The sequence below is a fragment of the Scyliorhinus canicula genome, chromosome 11 (genome assembly GCF_902713615.1).
Source record: "Scyliorhinus canicula chromosome 11, sScyCan1.1, whole genome shotgun sequence".
Taxonomy (NCBI): domain Eukaryota; kingdom Metazoa; phylum Chordata; class Chondrichthyes; order Carcharhiniformes; family Scyliorhinidae; genus Scyliorhinus; species Scyliorhinus canicula.
Window position 1 is genome coordinate 134,791,180 of NC_052156.1, and position 16,660 is coordinate 134,807,839.

Sequence of the window (16,660 nt, forward strand, 5' to 3'; positions counted from 1 at the left end):
ATAAGCAAATCCAATCCAAGTAGGCTTACATTAATACTGCAATGAAGTTACTGTGAAAATCCCCACGTCACGCCACTTCGGCGCCTGTTTGGGTACACCGAGGGAGAATTCAGAATGTCCAAATTACCTAACAACACGTCTTTCGGGACTTGTGGGAAGAAACCGGAGCACCCAGAGGAAACCCACACAGACACGGGGAGAACATGCAGACTCCGCACAGACAGTGACCCAAGCCGAGAATCCAACCCGGGTCCCTACCGCTGTGAAGCAACAGTGCTAACCTCTGTGCTAGTACCACGGAGGAGGGACTTCAGTTCCATGGGCAGGCTAGGGAAGGCCGAGTTGTACTTCTTGGAGCAGAGAAGATTGAGAAGAGATTTAATAGAAGTATTCAAATTCATTCATGATTTTGGTAGAGTAAATGAGGAGAAATTGTTTCCCATGCAAGAGGAGTAAACGCCCGTTTCAGATGATTGGCAAAAGAAAAGGTAACATAAGGAAACATTACTTTTACACAATGAGTTGTTGTGATCGAGAATGCACTGCTTGATAGGGTAGTGGAAGCAGATTCAACAGTAACATTCAAAGCCAAATTGGGTTAATACTTAAAATAAACATTTACAAGGCTTTGGGAAAGGAACAGCCGAATGGAGCTAATTGAAAGAACAGGCTCAAGCACGACGGGCTGAATGGCCTCCTTCAAGTTGTATCATTTTATGCTTGTTTGATTCTCGGATTCAGTAGCAGGATTAAAAGTATTGCGGCCAACTCAATACCTATCAGTGGGAGCTCCTGGACCCTTACTTGCAAGTAGCATTGGCACTGAACTGAACACTGAACAATATTTACTCCTCTTATTGGGAAGCAATTAGGAGAAATGATAGAATCAAACATTCCACATATACTGTCATCAAGGGGAAGTAACAATCTGGGAAACACTGAAGACACGTGCATATTCAAGTAACAGAGAATGGAAATGATTTTGCTATAATTCAACCCTATTGAAAGAGGCAAGTTACATCAGGGTGGATCGCTACAATAGCACAGGAACAGATTACTACTCGTGCTCGTTGAAAAAGAGCAGAGGAGATTGGATGGGCTAGTGTAGTGACTCAGAATATTTTAACTGCTGACAGAAATGGCTGGCCTAGATTTTGTGGGGGATTTTGATGGTGAAATGATGGCGTACACTCCTCTGAAACTGACGTCAACTTCAGGATTTGGAATAACAAGATCACCCTGATATTGCAGGCTAACACTCACTGCTCCATCATAACCTGTGCTGTGTACCCCAACCCCCCCTCCCCAACACACCGTCCACAGTACCCATGAAACAGCAGTCACTGAAATCAGTTGATGCAGCGAGAACTTCCCTTTTTCCACTCTTACATTGTTAATAGAAACCCCATTAAAGTTGTATCTTAGTCAACCAGGTATAGCTGGTATCCCAGACGCCACCATCGCCACTCCTGGGGATGTCCGATAGGATAGCCCAGCAGAAGTGGCGGCACAGTGGCATACAGTTGCAAGGGCATTGCCCTGGAGGTCCTCAGCATTGGCCCCAGATGCCAGGATGTCTCATGGCATCAGGTCAAACACAGGCAAGGAAACCTCCTGCTGATTACCAGCTACCACCCCATTCAGCTGATGAATCTGTACTCGCTCCATATTGAACCCCACTTGAAAGAAACATTGAGGGTGGCAAAGTCATAGAATGTGCTCTGGGTGAGGGTCTTCAAAGTCCGTCACCAAGATTGGCTCATTAGTACCACTGCCAGCGGCACGGTTGCACAATGGTTAGAATCATAGAATTTACAGTGCAGAAGGAGGCCATTCAGCCCATCGAGTCTGCACCGGCTCTTGGAAAGGGCACCCCACTTAAGCCCACGCCTCCACCCTATCCTCGTAATCCAGTAACTCCAGCTGACCTTTTTTCGACACTAAGGGCAAATTATCATGGCCAATCCACTTAACCTGCACATCTTTGGACTGTGGGAGGAAACAGGAGCACACAGAGGAAACACACACAGACATGGGGAGAACATGCAGACTCTGCACAGACAATGAGCCAAGCTGGGAATCGAACCTGGGACCCTGGAGCTGTGGACCCACAGTGGTCTGGCCCGCGATCGGGGCCCACCGATCTGCGAGCGGACCTGTGCCGTGTGGGCACTCTTTCCCTCCGCACCAGCTGCTGTCAACCTCCGCCATGGCCGGTGCAGAGAAGAACCCCCCTGCGCATGCGCTGGGATGACGCCAGCACACGCTGGCGCTTCCACGCATGGGCCAACTCATGCCGGCCAGCGGAGGCCCTTTGGCGCCGGTTGGTGTGGCGCCAAGCCCTTCTGCGCCAGCTGACACGGCGCCAAACACTCCGGCGCTGGCCTAGCCTCATCCTCCTCACCTTCGGGGCAGCCCGACGCCGGAGTGGTTCATGCCACTCCTCCGCGCAGGAGTGGCCCACCCCGCCGGTTCGCGGAGAATCCCGCCCCGGGTGTGTAATCGGGCGGAGAATAGCTTCCGAATCCGAAATCGCGGCGGGGGCCAGTTTGATGCCGAATCATGATGCTCCACCTCCTCAAAAACGGCGTCGATGCAATGCACGCCACGCTTGTTGAAACGCCGTCTGCATCTCATTAGTGAGCCCACCCATGATACTCCGCCTCCGATGGGCCGAATTCCCGATGGCATGGTCCATGTGTGCTCTCAGAAATCATGAACCTGGCGTTGTGGCTGCAGAGAAAGAGAGAGAGAGGACATACGGACAGTGTCCAACACAGCCATACTTCGCTGACAGCCGTGCTGCTGGCCAGGGGGCTTCTGCCCGGACTGGGGGAATAGTCGGCAATGGCCAGGAGGTGGACTGTGGGATCGGGGTGGATGGGTACGCAGCACCATTACCACTGCCGGCAAGGCAGCCATACAGCTGCACATGCTGCTGTGAACCCGCTGTAAACCTGGTGCCCTGGATCATATAGGTTACCCCCCCTGGGGCATCCCCTGGGTGTCCTCTGGCCCCAGCAGACCCATCAGCCATTTGGATGCTGCATCACAACCTGTCCCATCTTTTCAGCCGGGATCAGTGTGTGTGTAGGGAATGTATAGTTTAAGCGAGGTTGCAGCTTGTCAGCCCTGCAAGTGTCCATCACGGGTCCAGTGATTCACACAGTGTTTTTTGTAGGTTTTGCTGGTGTTCTACGCACCATCGGCGCGTCACCTGCCGCGGAATCGGTGCAGGTGTGACGCTGATTATTCAGACGTGAAACTCCGTGGATTCTCCGATTTTGTGGCTATGTCTGGAGGGAGCGCCTAGTCTTACGACTAAAATGTTGGCGGCGCCCCCACACCGATGCTCCGGCCCGTGGGGGGCTAGCAGCCATGCCTCGTAAAGCCGCCAGCTTTACCTGCAGATACAGATGGAGAATGGGCGTGTCTGTGGCCGTGCATGCGCACGCGGCGTCCTGCGGCGGCAGCGCCGTACGACATGGTGCCAGCCACGAGTGGACCCTGACTGCCAGACGTTGCCCCCCTGTAAACCCAAGCGTCAGAAAAATGGCACCGTCCCTCTCTGATGGCGATCGCAGGCTGAAAATTGCCCCCAGCCAGGATATTTGAAGGGTAGAGGTTAAAAAGTATGCGTACTTCACATTCCAATTGCCTGAATTAATAAATAGTTATACAAGCCGTTGGTTAGACCAGATCTTGAATATTTTGTGCTGTTTTGGTCTCCTTATTTAAGGAAGGAGGTAAATGCATTGGAGTGGTTCAGAAGAGGTTCACTAGATTGGTACCAGGAATGAGTGGGTTGCCTTATAAGGATGAGTTGGACAGACTAGGCATGTTTCCACTGGAGTTTAGAAGAGTGAGGGGTGACTTAATTGAAGTATGTAAGATTCTAAATGATCTTGACAAGGTGTACGTGGAAAGGATGTTTGCTCTTGTGGGTGAGTCCAGAACTAAGGGGCAGTGCTTAAAATTAGGGTTTGCAATTTTAGGAGCGCGATGAGGACGGGATTCTCCGCTATCCGGCGGAGCGGGTCGTACCTATGTGGAGGAGTGGCGTGAACCACTCCGGCGTCGGGCCACCCGGAAGGTGCGGAATCCTCTGCACCTTCAGGGGCTAGGCTGGCGCCGGCGGGGTTGGCGCCGTGCCAACCTGCGCCGAAAGGCCTCCGCTGGCCAGCGCAAGTTGGCGCATGCGCGGGAGCGCCAGCGTGTTCTGGCGCGATCCCAGCGCATGCGCAGGGGTTTCTTCTCCACGCCGGCCAAGGCACACCGTTACAGCGGCTTGCCTGCAGATCGGTGGGCCCCAATCGCAAGCCAGGCCACCGTGCCCCCCCCCCCCCCCCCCCCCCGTGGCCAGATCCCCCGCGCCCCCCGAGGGCGCCGCAGGCTGCCTGCAGAGCCAGGTCCCGCTGGTAAGGGCCTTGTTTGGTTTACGCCGGCGGGACTGGCCGAAAATGGGTGGCCACACGGCCATTGCGGAGCGGAGAATTGCCGGAGGGGGGGGACCATTGCCAACGGCCCCTGACTGGCGTGACAGCCAGTCCCTGCCGATTTTTCTTTCTCACGACTTTGCGACTTTGACACTCTCTGCCTCGGAACGCCGTGGAGGTGAGGGTCATTGAATATTTTTAAGGTGGCAGTAGATTGATTCTTATCAAGCAAGAGAAACAAAGATTATCGGGTGTACATGGGAAGGTGCAACTCAAAACACAAACAGATTAGCCATGATGTTGTAGAGCTTGAGATGTTGAACGCTTGCTCCTGCTCCTTTCATATGTTTTTGCAGTATATGGCTCACTCTGTACAGAACTCTTCCTCTGGATTCTCCATCGGCGGAATCCTCCGTTTCTCCGGCAGCGCACGCACGCATGCGGATCTCCCGATAGTGTGGGGGTACCCACAATGGGAAACCCCGCTGGCCGACTGCTGGGATGGATGATCCCATCTGGTGGGGGTGCAGAGGATGGGAAAACGGGTGCGCCGGGGTGGAGAATCCTGCCCATTAGCTTTCATGCTATTGTATGCTGATGGATTCAATGGGGAAGATTTTTCCTGTGTTATTTGTGACAAAAATCATGAATGTGTAGAAAAGGACTCTGGGGTCCCCAAGGAAAATCTTGATGCTCCCTCATCTGTTAGTTGGCACCAATCTCCCCTTTCCCACGTGGCTTACCCTGATTTCAAAAGTATGCCCTTGGTCCTGAGATTCTAACCTGGTTGAAGCTGGCCAGCTGTCTTCTTCCTCGCAACAGATGAGGTGAGTGACGCTGATTGGTAAAATCCACCGAGGTCTCCTGTGGATAGTTCTGGATGGGAGGGTTACTGATGTTCCAAACCCCATTCGGCATCCCACCAGAGAGTTAAAATCCACTCTATTATTTCGTGGAATCATTTGCGCAGTGTCCAATTACTTAAGAAGTACAGATTTGGTGAAAATAAAATGCTTGCTAGTCAGAGCTGGAAGATGGACCATTCTTTATTTTGATTGGGCCAGGTTGACAGCGAGAGAAACTTGTGGTTAACTGGTGAACACCAGAGGAAAGCTCCCTGCTTTCACAGCTTAATGAGCACAGCAGGATCACTCTATTTTAATCCTTTAGGTCAGAGTTGATGCTCCATTTACGGACTTTAGACACTAGAAACAAAGATAAGGAAGCAAAACGTTGTGATATTACTACATTGGCATTGAACTTCGGCTTAAATCTAGAGGAATATAAATTGGGTGAGAAATCTTTATTCCAGCATTAACAGAGAGAGAGGGCACAGAGGTCACAGTGCTTTATATTTCCACCATTATACAAATGTGCATAGCATTTTGTAAAATTAAAATTTGCTCGTTATTTTCCAAAAACGGAATACTTTTACGAACGAGTGTGAATATAACTAAGGTTCTCATACTGATTTTTCAAAAACTAAAACGGGTCTTAAAAAGGCAACAGAAAGCCAGTTTTCTGTGAATATCGTAAAAGTGGATGGCTACAGCACAGGAGGAGGACATTCAGCCCGTCAAGCTCCTATCAAGTTTCAGCAGTAGAATCTCACCTACTCCCCAGTTCCCCGCCTGTATAGCCCTGACAATTGTTTCTCTTCAAATTCTTATCTAATTCCCTTTTGAAAGCCCTGATTTTACCTGCCTCCACCACACTATCAGGCATCGAATTTTAGATTCTCATTCGTTGTGTAAAAAAGTTTTGACAATGTCTCTCCATTGATTCTTTTGCCACTCACCCTAAATCGAGGTTTGCTGGATCTCAACCCTTCTGACGATAGGAATTGTTTTTCTCTCTCACTCTACCGTGTCCAGACCCTTCATACATCTTGACCATTTCTGTCAATCTCCTTATTATAACCCGGCAAGTAGCCTATGGGGTGGGAACAATTAACTTCACCGTGGCCCTTGCTGTCAACCTCCGCCATGGCCGGTACAGAGAAGAACCCCACTGGCATGCGCTGGGATGACGCGCTCCCGCGCATGTGCCAACTCGCACCGGCCGGCCTCGTTAAGGGGGCGGGGAAACCTCTGAACAATGTACAGTTGCATCGTATATAAAGCCAGCCAGTTAGGCACCAGCTAGAGAGAGAAGACCCAGTCGGGAACCCCTGGAGCCGTATATAATAGTAGTTGTAAAATAAAGTAAGTTTTTGTTTCAACAAACTCGGTTTGGATTCTTCGCGACCCTTACAAACCTCCTCTCAACATTCCCTTTTCGAAGGAGAAGTTTTTCACTTCTCACCTGGCTGAATTTACTTATCCTTGGGGCCATTTTCGGAAACCTTTTCTGTACCCTGTCTATATGCCTTCATATCCATCTGAAAGTGTGATGCCCAGAATTGAACACGATGCTTTAATTGAGAATAGCCTTTCAAAATTTATAAATGTGAAAAAGAATTTGTGTTTGCATCCTAAGTCCAAATTGCATATTGTACATTAAAGGTAACTAGGGCCTTTTCATAGTAACTTCATTTGAAGCCTACTTGTTACAATAAGCGATTTTCATTTCATTTCTTTCATTTAATTGTTATCAATCCTGCCCACACCAATTAAATCAACAAAATGGTTGCTGCTCAGAAATAGCAATCCAGCCTGTCAGCACAAATCATCAGTGAAAATAAGACATAGGTAGGTTTAATTATCTCCTTTCCTTCAATTTTCACTCTGTAACTCGATATTCTGGGGATTGAGGGATTGAATTCAATTCTCAACAGATTTGGGCTGTTAATGCTTGATGCATTAACAAGAAATAATAGTAAGTTAAGAAATGAATTGAAATGCAGAGGTTTTGAGGCATGTTGGAAAGTCTTATTTTTATGGACTTAGCAGCGATTACATTGGCAAATGGTCTAAAATAACCTATTACAATACAGTTTCTATGTAAATTGTACAACAAATGTGGTTGACAAGGGCAATAATCAGTACCTATTAAGGTCTGTGTGGTTCATTTTGGTAAAATGGGTGAGACACTTTACCCATCTAGCACAGATTGCTAGATTTCTGCAGAGCCTGAAATTCTCTTTGAGCACTGTTATGCGCAGCCACGAGCACAGCAGTCTAAACCTGCCTGGCACCAAGCTGAACTTTCAGAGCTTCAAGCTGAGATTTCAAGATGTCAGTCTGAGCTTCACTACAGCAGTCAGATATTGTGTGGCTCCTGCTTGTGCTGCAATGGACGCTGAGACAAGTGCTTTCCTATAAAATCTTTGCTCATGGATTCCAGAATGATCCCCACTGCCGATGTCAGGCTTACAGGTCTGTAATTCCCTGTTTTCACCCTGTCGTGTTATTCACCCTGGGGTAACACGGACTGCAACTGGATGCAGTTGCACTAGAAAGCAGACACCAAACTTGGACGTTGGTTCAATACGATTTATTGAACTTCTGTAACAGTGCACACAACTTGCTGTGGGTTGACACTCTACTACTTTAATTGTGTTAACTCTAACTAACTAGACCAGACTAGCTCTGAGCCACATGTAGTAGGTGTTAACTGATATATACACCCTGACTGTCACTACAGTTGTCACTAGTGGAAAGAGGCAGAGTGCTGATCCTCGTGTGTTTTATAGTAGGAAACCCCCTTCTGGTGTTCTGTCTGGTGATTGGTTGTGTTCTGTCCTGTGTGTTGATTGGCTAAACTGGGTGTCTGTCACTGCCTGTCTTTACCTCATTATGTGAATGAATGCATATCATGACACTCTCTATCTCTCTTTTTAAATAGTGGAGTTACATAAGCCACCCTCCAATCTGCAGGCACTGTTCCAAAGTCCATAGAATCCTGGAAGATGACCACCAATGCATCGCTAACTTTTGTCGCCCTTGGTGTTTCTCAGATCTACCCATACAGATTCCACATTGTCGGAGCTAATATCCTTCCTCACTATTGCATTAATTTCCTCTTTAATCAGCACTGCCACTCCACTGCCTCTTCCTTTATGTCTGCCTTCCTCAATACTGAATATATTCATTTCCCATCCCTGGTCATCCTGCAGCCATGTCTCCATAATCCCGATTATCACACACCAGTTTACATCTATTTGCGTGATTCATTCGGTGGGTGGCACGGTAGCACAGTGGGTGGCACTGTTGCTTTACAGCACAGGATCACGGGTTCTATTCCCGCTTGGGTCACTGTCTGTGCGGAGTCTGCACGTTCTTCCCCGTGTCTGCGTGGGTTTCCTCTGGGTGCTCCGGTTTCCTCCCACAAGTCCCGAAAGATGTGCTTTTAAGTGAATTGGACATTCTGAATTCTCTCTGTGTACCTGAACAGCCTCCAGAGTGTGGCAACTAGGGGATATTCACAGTAACTTCATTGCAGTATTAATGTAAGCCTACTCGTGACAATAAAGATTATTATTAATTACTGAATCATGATAGTGCCTTTAAGTGGTTTTGTGGAGTTGGCTTGCATTTTCCACACTGGGTAGGACAGACTTCAAACCCTCTGCCAGTATGGAGTTGGACGCTTCCATGTTCTTTTACAGTGACATTGGCCTTCCTGACTGGCCTGCAAATGCACAAAGTATTTTCTGTGCACATTCTTCCATCTTTTTCTACCTGCCCAAATGACATCCTCATCTGCATCTTCTCTAGCAGAACTTGTATACAGCATCACCCCCCATGGCTACAGGCCTGGTGACCAACTATGTGTAGATCCAATCTCTATACTGAAGTATGCACAGTGCCAGAATCTGAGCTGGTGGCTGTGAGTGTGAGACTGAGATTTTTTTGTCCCTTCTTCATCAGGTTCTTGCTCCTTTTGGACTTCAAGTTTCCACATCAGATCTTCATGTGGCACTTCATGTGTTTCTGAAAGGTAAAGGCACAAGGATAGGGTTGGCATAAGCGATGGTGAGATTAAAGGGAGGTGGGATCTGAGAAGGTAGATTAATTAGGAATATACCATCATCCTCAATCATTTCAGCCCCACCATGGCCTTAGTCTTGGCTACAAACAGTATTTGTTAGAGCCATCCCCCCCTTATCAGACAAGGACATGGAACTGCCCTCCATCGGTTAGCTGCTTCTACAGAATTTACAGTGCAGAAGGAGGCCATTTAGCCCATCTAGTCTCCACCAGCCCTTAGAAAGAGTACCCTACTCAAGCCCACAGCTCCACCTTATCCCCATAAACCAGTAACCCCACCTAACCTTATTGGACACCAAGGGCAATTTAGCATGGCCAATCCACCTAGCCTGCACATCTGTGGACCTTGGGAGGAAACTGGTGCACCTGGGGGAAACCCACGCAGACACGGGGAGAGTGTGCAGACTTCCTGCAGAAAGTGACCCAAGCCAGGAATTGAACCTGGGACCGGGAAGCTGTGAAGCAACGGTGCTAACCACTGTGCTACCGTGCTGCCCCAAATTTTTCTGAGCATGAGCCACCTTGCCCTTGCCAGAGAGAAGTGTGTCAGTGAGTGTGATGCAATAGGTTTGAGTGCTGTGCCTGTCACATTGAATAGCTGACAGTCTGTACATGCTGCAAGATGTGAGTGTGAGGCTTGCATCAGTCTTTAGTGTGTGGAGGTGAAGTGAGGCTATGAATGTTGGGTGTAAGTCAAGGCTGATAGAGACTGTTGCAACATGAGTGAACAAAGCATTGGGAGTGTCAGTTTTGTGGTTCATTTGTAAGGATATGGCATGAGAAGATGCATACGCTGACTTTAGCTACACATGTTAGATCATTGAACCTTTTATGGCATTGGATCCGGTCATCAAAGCTAGATTGCTGGCATTGATCCAAAGAGCACAAAAAATAGGAACAGGAATAGCCAGCCAAGCCTGCCCTGCCATTCAATATGATATAGAATATATATATAGAACATATGCACAGAACAGGCCCTTCAGCCCTCAATGTTGTGTTCATGGATGATCTGGGGTTTCAACTCCATTTTCCTGCCCATTCACCATGTCACTTGATTTACTGAGAGAACAAAAGTCTATCTTTCCAAGCCTTGAATGTTTTCCAGGACAGATCATCCATAACCTTCTGGGATAAAGAATTCCAAAGGTTCACAACCCTTTGAGTGAAGTAGTCTCTCCTCATTTTAGTCCTAAATGATTGCCCCCCCTTATCCTGAGACTGTGCCCCTCTATTTTAGATTCCCCGACCAGTGGAAACAACCTCTCAGCATCTACCCTGTCAAGCCCCTTTGAAATTTTATAGGCTTCAATGAGGTTGACTCTCATTCTTGTAAACTCCAGAAAATAGAGGACCAGTTCACTCAGTCTCTGACCATGATATCTGCTCCCATTATTCTTGTATTGGCTGGTCGTCCTGACCCCTTTTGGAAGTGGACCCCTGCCCTCCTGTCTGCCTCCTGCATCAAGGCCTCCAGTGGTGCATCAGAGAATCTTGAAGCGCCAGATGTGTCAGTTTCACTTCTCTTCCCCATCTACTTCCGGCACCAGAATGTTCCTTGCTTTAAGCGGCGCTACCTGACTTTAAGTAGTTCAGGCTAACTTTAAGTGGTGCTACCTCCCATGAACATGCACCCCTCCCCTCCCCTCCCCCTGCTGAGGAGTGCAGCCACTCAGCAGAGAATTCAGCATTGGGTAGCCTGCTGTTATCATTCAAATGATCAGACAGCAGGAGGTTTGCCTGCAGCCTACATGGTTACAAATGGGTGCAGACTAACTAAGCATCACAACGTCTGCACCTGATCACCAGCCTAATCCAATTTTTCTTCCATTGCTTTTCGGGACAAAGCTATTCCCCAACTAATTCTTCCTAATTGTTTTTAAGCGACACGTCAACTGGAGGAAAAGTTCTTAAGTTCCCCAACAGAACCACCTTTCTGACTATGCACACATGGCTTGTACCTATGTGTAGTGCAAGTGATACATGTGATAAAGAACACAAAAGTATCAGTCTGCCTGCAAATGGAACGCGCATTTAGTCCATGTCTGCTTCACTTTCCATCCCTGTCACAGCTCTGCTGACCTTCTATCCCGAAAGCCGGCAGTCTTTTCACTGCTCTGAATTTGTCGGGCCTGTGCCCTTAATTCACTTGGAGTTCTTCCATTTCATCCACCTGCAAGTAGTTAGCTGATCAAACGGCGCGGGGACTGTCTCAAATCTGAATGCTAAATCATTGACAGATGCTGCTTTCTGTGTTTTGGTTTGACGGAACAGTGAGTCATGTGACAGGACTGTTATGTCTGGTTGCCTGCGGATTTAAAGCATCAATTTGTGATTGAATCCGAGCGCTGCTTTGCTTTTTTAAGAAAAATGTCAGCATGCAGTGCAAGAGAGCCTCGTAACAAATTCGGCTCGGTTTCTTTGGTACAACCATGCAGTTTCCAATATGTTTTCTGTTGAATCGTAACGTAAGAAGGTCTGCTGTGAAAACTGGCAATGAAATTACAGCTCACTTTTTTGTCAGACATGACAGAGGCCTAATTCAGCTGTTTATCTTCTTAATTGCCATGCTCAATCTACACTTCACGTGTCGTTAATTGCTTTAGTGAGCCATTGCACCGGCTGTGCTGGTCACATGATACGTGGAATGCCTTCAAAAGCAGTTCTGAAAATGCCCCGATTTATGCCATTAATTCGCATTCTCTATTGGACATATTCAAGCAAAGAAAATTAGTGCAGAAAACATGCGCCAGCTATAGCCGAAGGTTCTATTTGCAACTTTCTCTACAAAGACAATGGCACATCAGATATCAATAAATTTACTCCCCCACACTTCAAATTAACAAGATAAAAGGGAATAGCAACATTTCTTATTGTAGATATGGCAGCATTCCCAAAAAAATAGAAGCCACACCGAGATCTGAGGTCAACTGCTAACCATATGGAATAAATATGTGATAGTAGATTTAGACGTTAGTGATGTCTGCTTACAAGGCATTCCGATTTTCCTAAGAGAAGGGGAATTAGGAATAACCTTTCCTTGACTCAAGCTTCATTCAGGATTCCTTTTCCTGCTGTTAATTCGTTTTGCGAAGTAACTTTAAGTTCCTGGAGCAATATTATTTAAATAAATGCTAGGACAGTGTTCTTCAGAGTCGGGGACGTAACCCGCGGGTGGGTCGCGGGGGGGGGGGGGGTCTAGGGAGGGTCGTGGAGCCATTGTTCGCGGCGCTCCCGATTGCGCAAATCCCCATGCAACAGCCGGCTTTCAATAATGCTGGCTGCAAGCGGCTGGGAACATGTCAAAAAATTTTTTTGCCTGCATTGCGCATGCGTGCACGATGATCGGTACGCATGCACAGTGCGGCCGCTATTTTTTTAAACGGTTGCAGCTTTTTCTTTTACAAGTTCTGTCGTAGTTTTTATTCATTTATTCATTTATTTTATTCATTTAATTTTAATTTTTTTCATTTTGTTTATTCATTTTATTTTTTTTACAAGATCGGGGGGGGTTTTATTCATTTTTTTCATTTATTTTATTCATTTTTTTTACAAGTTCGGGGAGAGGGGTTATTTGATAAAATTTTACAGGAAAAAAATTCAGAACTTTGGACAGATGGAGACTCCATTCTTTCCGACACTGGAAGGCTTCACCATCATCCAACAGGTTCCATTGGAGGAGTGTGTACGAGGGCCAAAGGGACCCAAAACCATTTCCTCCATTTTTGTCAGCAGCAAACAAGGTAAGAGAAAATGGTGGGTCGCACAGGTCGGCCGGCGTGGGTCGCGAAGGTCAGCCGGCGTGGGTCGCAAAGGTTGGCCGGCGGGGGTCGCGAAGGTCGGCCAGGTTGGGTCCCGAAGGTTAGCCGGCTGGTAAAAATGGGACCCCGGAAAAAAAGTTTGAAGAACACTGTGCTCGGACATTGCTCCCCTCATTGTGGAGTCCTCTTGACGCTGGGTATGTTAGAGTGAAGAATGGTCAATATCAGCTCAGTTATCAATTATACATCACTCCCAATTCTGATTCAGTAAAGAGCAACCTAATCAATCTTTCCCATTTTAGGTGACAACTCAAAGTTGGAATCACCTTGCTTGCCTGTGAGAGTTGAATTTGAAGAAAGCATATCAGATGGCAGGAGGCAAATGGCATAGTGATTAAATAATAGTGCTTCTTATATAATAATAACATTTAACTTCATGTTATAACTTGAGTTTGAGGAAGATAATGATTTCCTTTAAACTATCCAACCATTAAGGCCGGGATTATCCATTCCCCGCTGCTGCGATTGAGAATCCCGATCAGACGGAGGGAGAATGGAGCATTGTCCGAAAAATGGGATCGGCATTGGGATTCGCCACTCGCCTTCCGTTGGCCCTAGTACGCTACCCACCACGTGCTGGGAGGAAAATGCATATTTACCCTTTGCATGGTGACCTCAGGTAGCCCTCTGCTCAAAAGCATCCTCCTTGTCTAAGTTTTTTTACTTCTGATGTGGCCTCCTCAACCTGAACTGCTCTGCCTGACAGCTGAAGAGCAGACAAGGCATCTCAGTGAAGAATCAATGTAGAAACACTTTACTAATTCTAACACCTGCTCCCTCAGACAAAAGTCTTTAAAACAGCAGCTGTTATAAGTGTCAGAGGCTTCCTCAAAAACCCACAGCACTTGAAAAAGCTTCCAATGCCTTTCACAAGTCTGTGCTTGGCAACTGAATGGTTCACACACAGCTGCTGGATTGATTTTTAAAAATTTATTTTTCCCTTCACGCTTGAATGCACCTCAAGCCCCTGCCTGCATGCTCACTGTAATGTTTATAAACACTCTTGGTATGAATGACAGCTCCTCACCACATCAAAGGAGCTAAGTGGTTTCACTTCCTCTTTACAGCAGAAAACTCCCAGGACTCTTGGGGGTCCTCCCCCAACTGCACCCTGGGAGCAAATTATCAGTGCCCTAACCCCCTTAGGGCCACTACATAAGGCATGTGTTTCACTGCCAGGTTGTAGGTGCTATGGTGCCTGGGGGCAGTGCACCGTTGGAAATGTTGGGGTTGGGGATTGAAGGGGATAGCTGAGGGAGCTGATGGGGGTGCTGAACGGGCTGGGACAAGCCGGGTGACACTCATGCAAGCATGGTGTGTGGGGGAGGGGCCTATTATTCTCATGGTGAGGCTTGGAGTGGAGGTCAAGATTTCCATTCTGGGGAGGAGCAGGGCCTACTGCTGGACTTTGGAATCGAGCCACCTGCTTAAATTGGTAGCCTGCCACCTGGATCCCAATGAAACCCGCCAAGTTGAGTGGTTAAAGAGTGAGGCAACACCTGGGTGCCACTCCAGCAGAGTTCCTCAGCAGGTTTTCCTCGTAGCATGCCCGATGATTAAAATCTCTGGTTTACATCTGGTAATGGTCTTCTTTGTAGTGTCATTCATTCAGGTTAGAAAATTTAGTTCTCACTGGCAGCTGGCTTTCTGGAGAGATGCTTTATTTCTAATCAAACAGGGCCTTCAACTCAAGGTTCACATCCAAGCCTATATCTTTCTGTATGGGCACTTGGTTTCATATCAAACCATGCTTTCAGCTCATGGTTTGACTGAAAGCCTTTATAATCTCAAGAGAATGCCAGAGGGAGAGTCAGCCCTCATAGTGACCTTATGGATAAAATTCAGCTAGATCTTTTGGGATAGAGTTAGCTATTGTTTTCTGTAGAGGTCTTAACTGGAACTCTTACCTCAGTGCTGACAGAACAAAACTGAAAGCTCCCTAGGTCTCTGAACCATTTCAATGGGATAAGATCCAATCACCACCTGTTACCAGTCAAAACAAAGCCCTTTGGACCAATTCATTGGTCACCAGCGAAATAAATCAAACCGAGTCATTAGCGATGTCAGCCAGTCTAAAACAGCACACCCTGCTGGATTCCTATGTTTGAATTAAGGGCATAGGCTGCTTACAGGCAGCACGGTAGCATTGTGGATAGCACAATTGCTTCACAGCTCCAGGGTCCCAGGTTTGATTCCGGCTTGGGTCACTGTCTGTGCGAATCTGCACATCCTCCCCGTGTGTGCGCGGGTTTCCTCCGGGTGCTCCGGTTTCCTCCCACAGTCCAAAAATGTGCAGGTTAGGTGGATTGGCACTGATAAATTGCCCTTAGTGTCCAAAATTGCCCTTCGTGTTGGGTGGGATTACTGGGTTATGGGGATAGGGTGGAGGTGTTGACCTTGGGTAGGGTGCTCTTTCCAAGAGCCGGTGCTGACTCGATGGGCCGAATGGCCTCCTTCTGCACTGTAAATTCTATGATAATCTATGATTTACCTTGAAGTCACAGGTCCATTAAACATCTATAGATCAAAAATGCAACTACAAAAATGAAAGAAAAGTAATAAACAGGAACAAAAAGGAATAAACGGGAAGGACTCTTGCACTATTGTCATCTGGGACTATGGCGTCTTTACTTTTACTTTAGATCTCATATCATATTGCTCACAGACTTATTTGGGAATTGCTTGATACAAAATATCTGAACTCCAGGGTGGTCTTTTCTTACATTGTATGTAGAAAACTCAAATTCCCACATGTAGTCTGAGGTGGACCTGTATGTGCTGAGGTCAGGAACAGTAAAGTCTGGAGCATGGAGCACCTGTATCTGATACCAGAGACAGGCACAAAATGGGTTTGAACTGTGTCCCACATAGACTTTGATTCTTTATAGGAAGCCTCAGTATAGTGGGCCATTGCCCATTTGTTTCAGGTTCTGCTCTGGAATCTCAGAAATCTGCTTCAATATTTTGAGGAAGCACACTTCTTCTTCCTGTTACAACTGCAGAATACAATCTCCATAATACAGCCTGTGTTTTTCTCAGTCCCCCTGGCTGCCCAGGGCCACTAGGTTTAATCAAACAGCAAATATATAGCATGAAAAAAATTGTCACTCTTCTTCAAAACTTTATCGCAAGATACCCTGCAACACGGCTGCATATTATTTCTTAAAATATATCTAATTTAAAAAATCACTGACATAAAGCAAGAAGAATAAAAATCCCATGGGTTATGAAATATGATCCAAACAACAACCAGCTGACACCCAACTTTAAAACATTTGGGAGTTTCATGTGATAAATTAAAACAGCTGTTTAACAGAATATCTACTCCAGGGACTTGTTTTATCCTTAAAAGTATTCCTCTATACAAGCAAGTTAAAAAAAAAATAAAGTAACAGCAAAAATTGAAAATGTAACATTTGAATTCCCTTTAGGATGAATAAGAATTTGTAAAGATCAATGAAAAATAAAGCTCAAA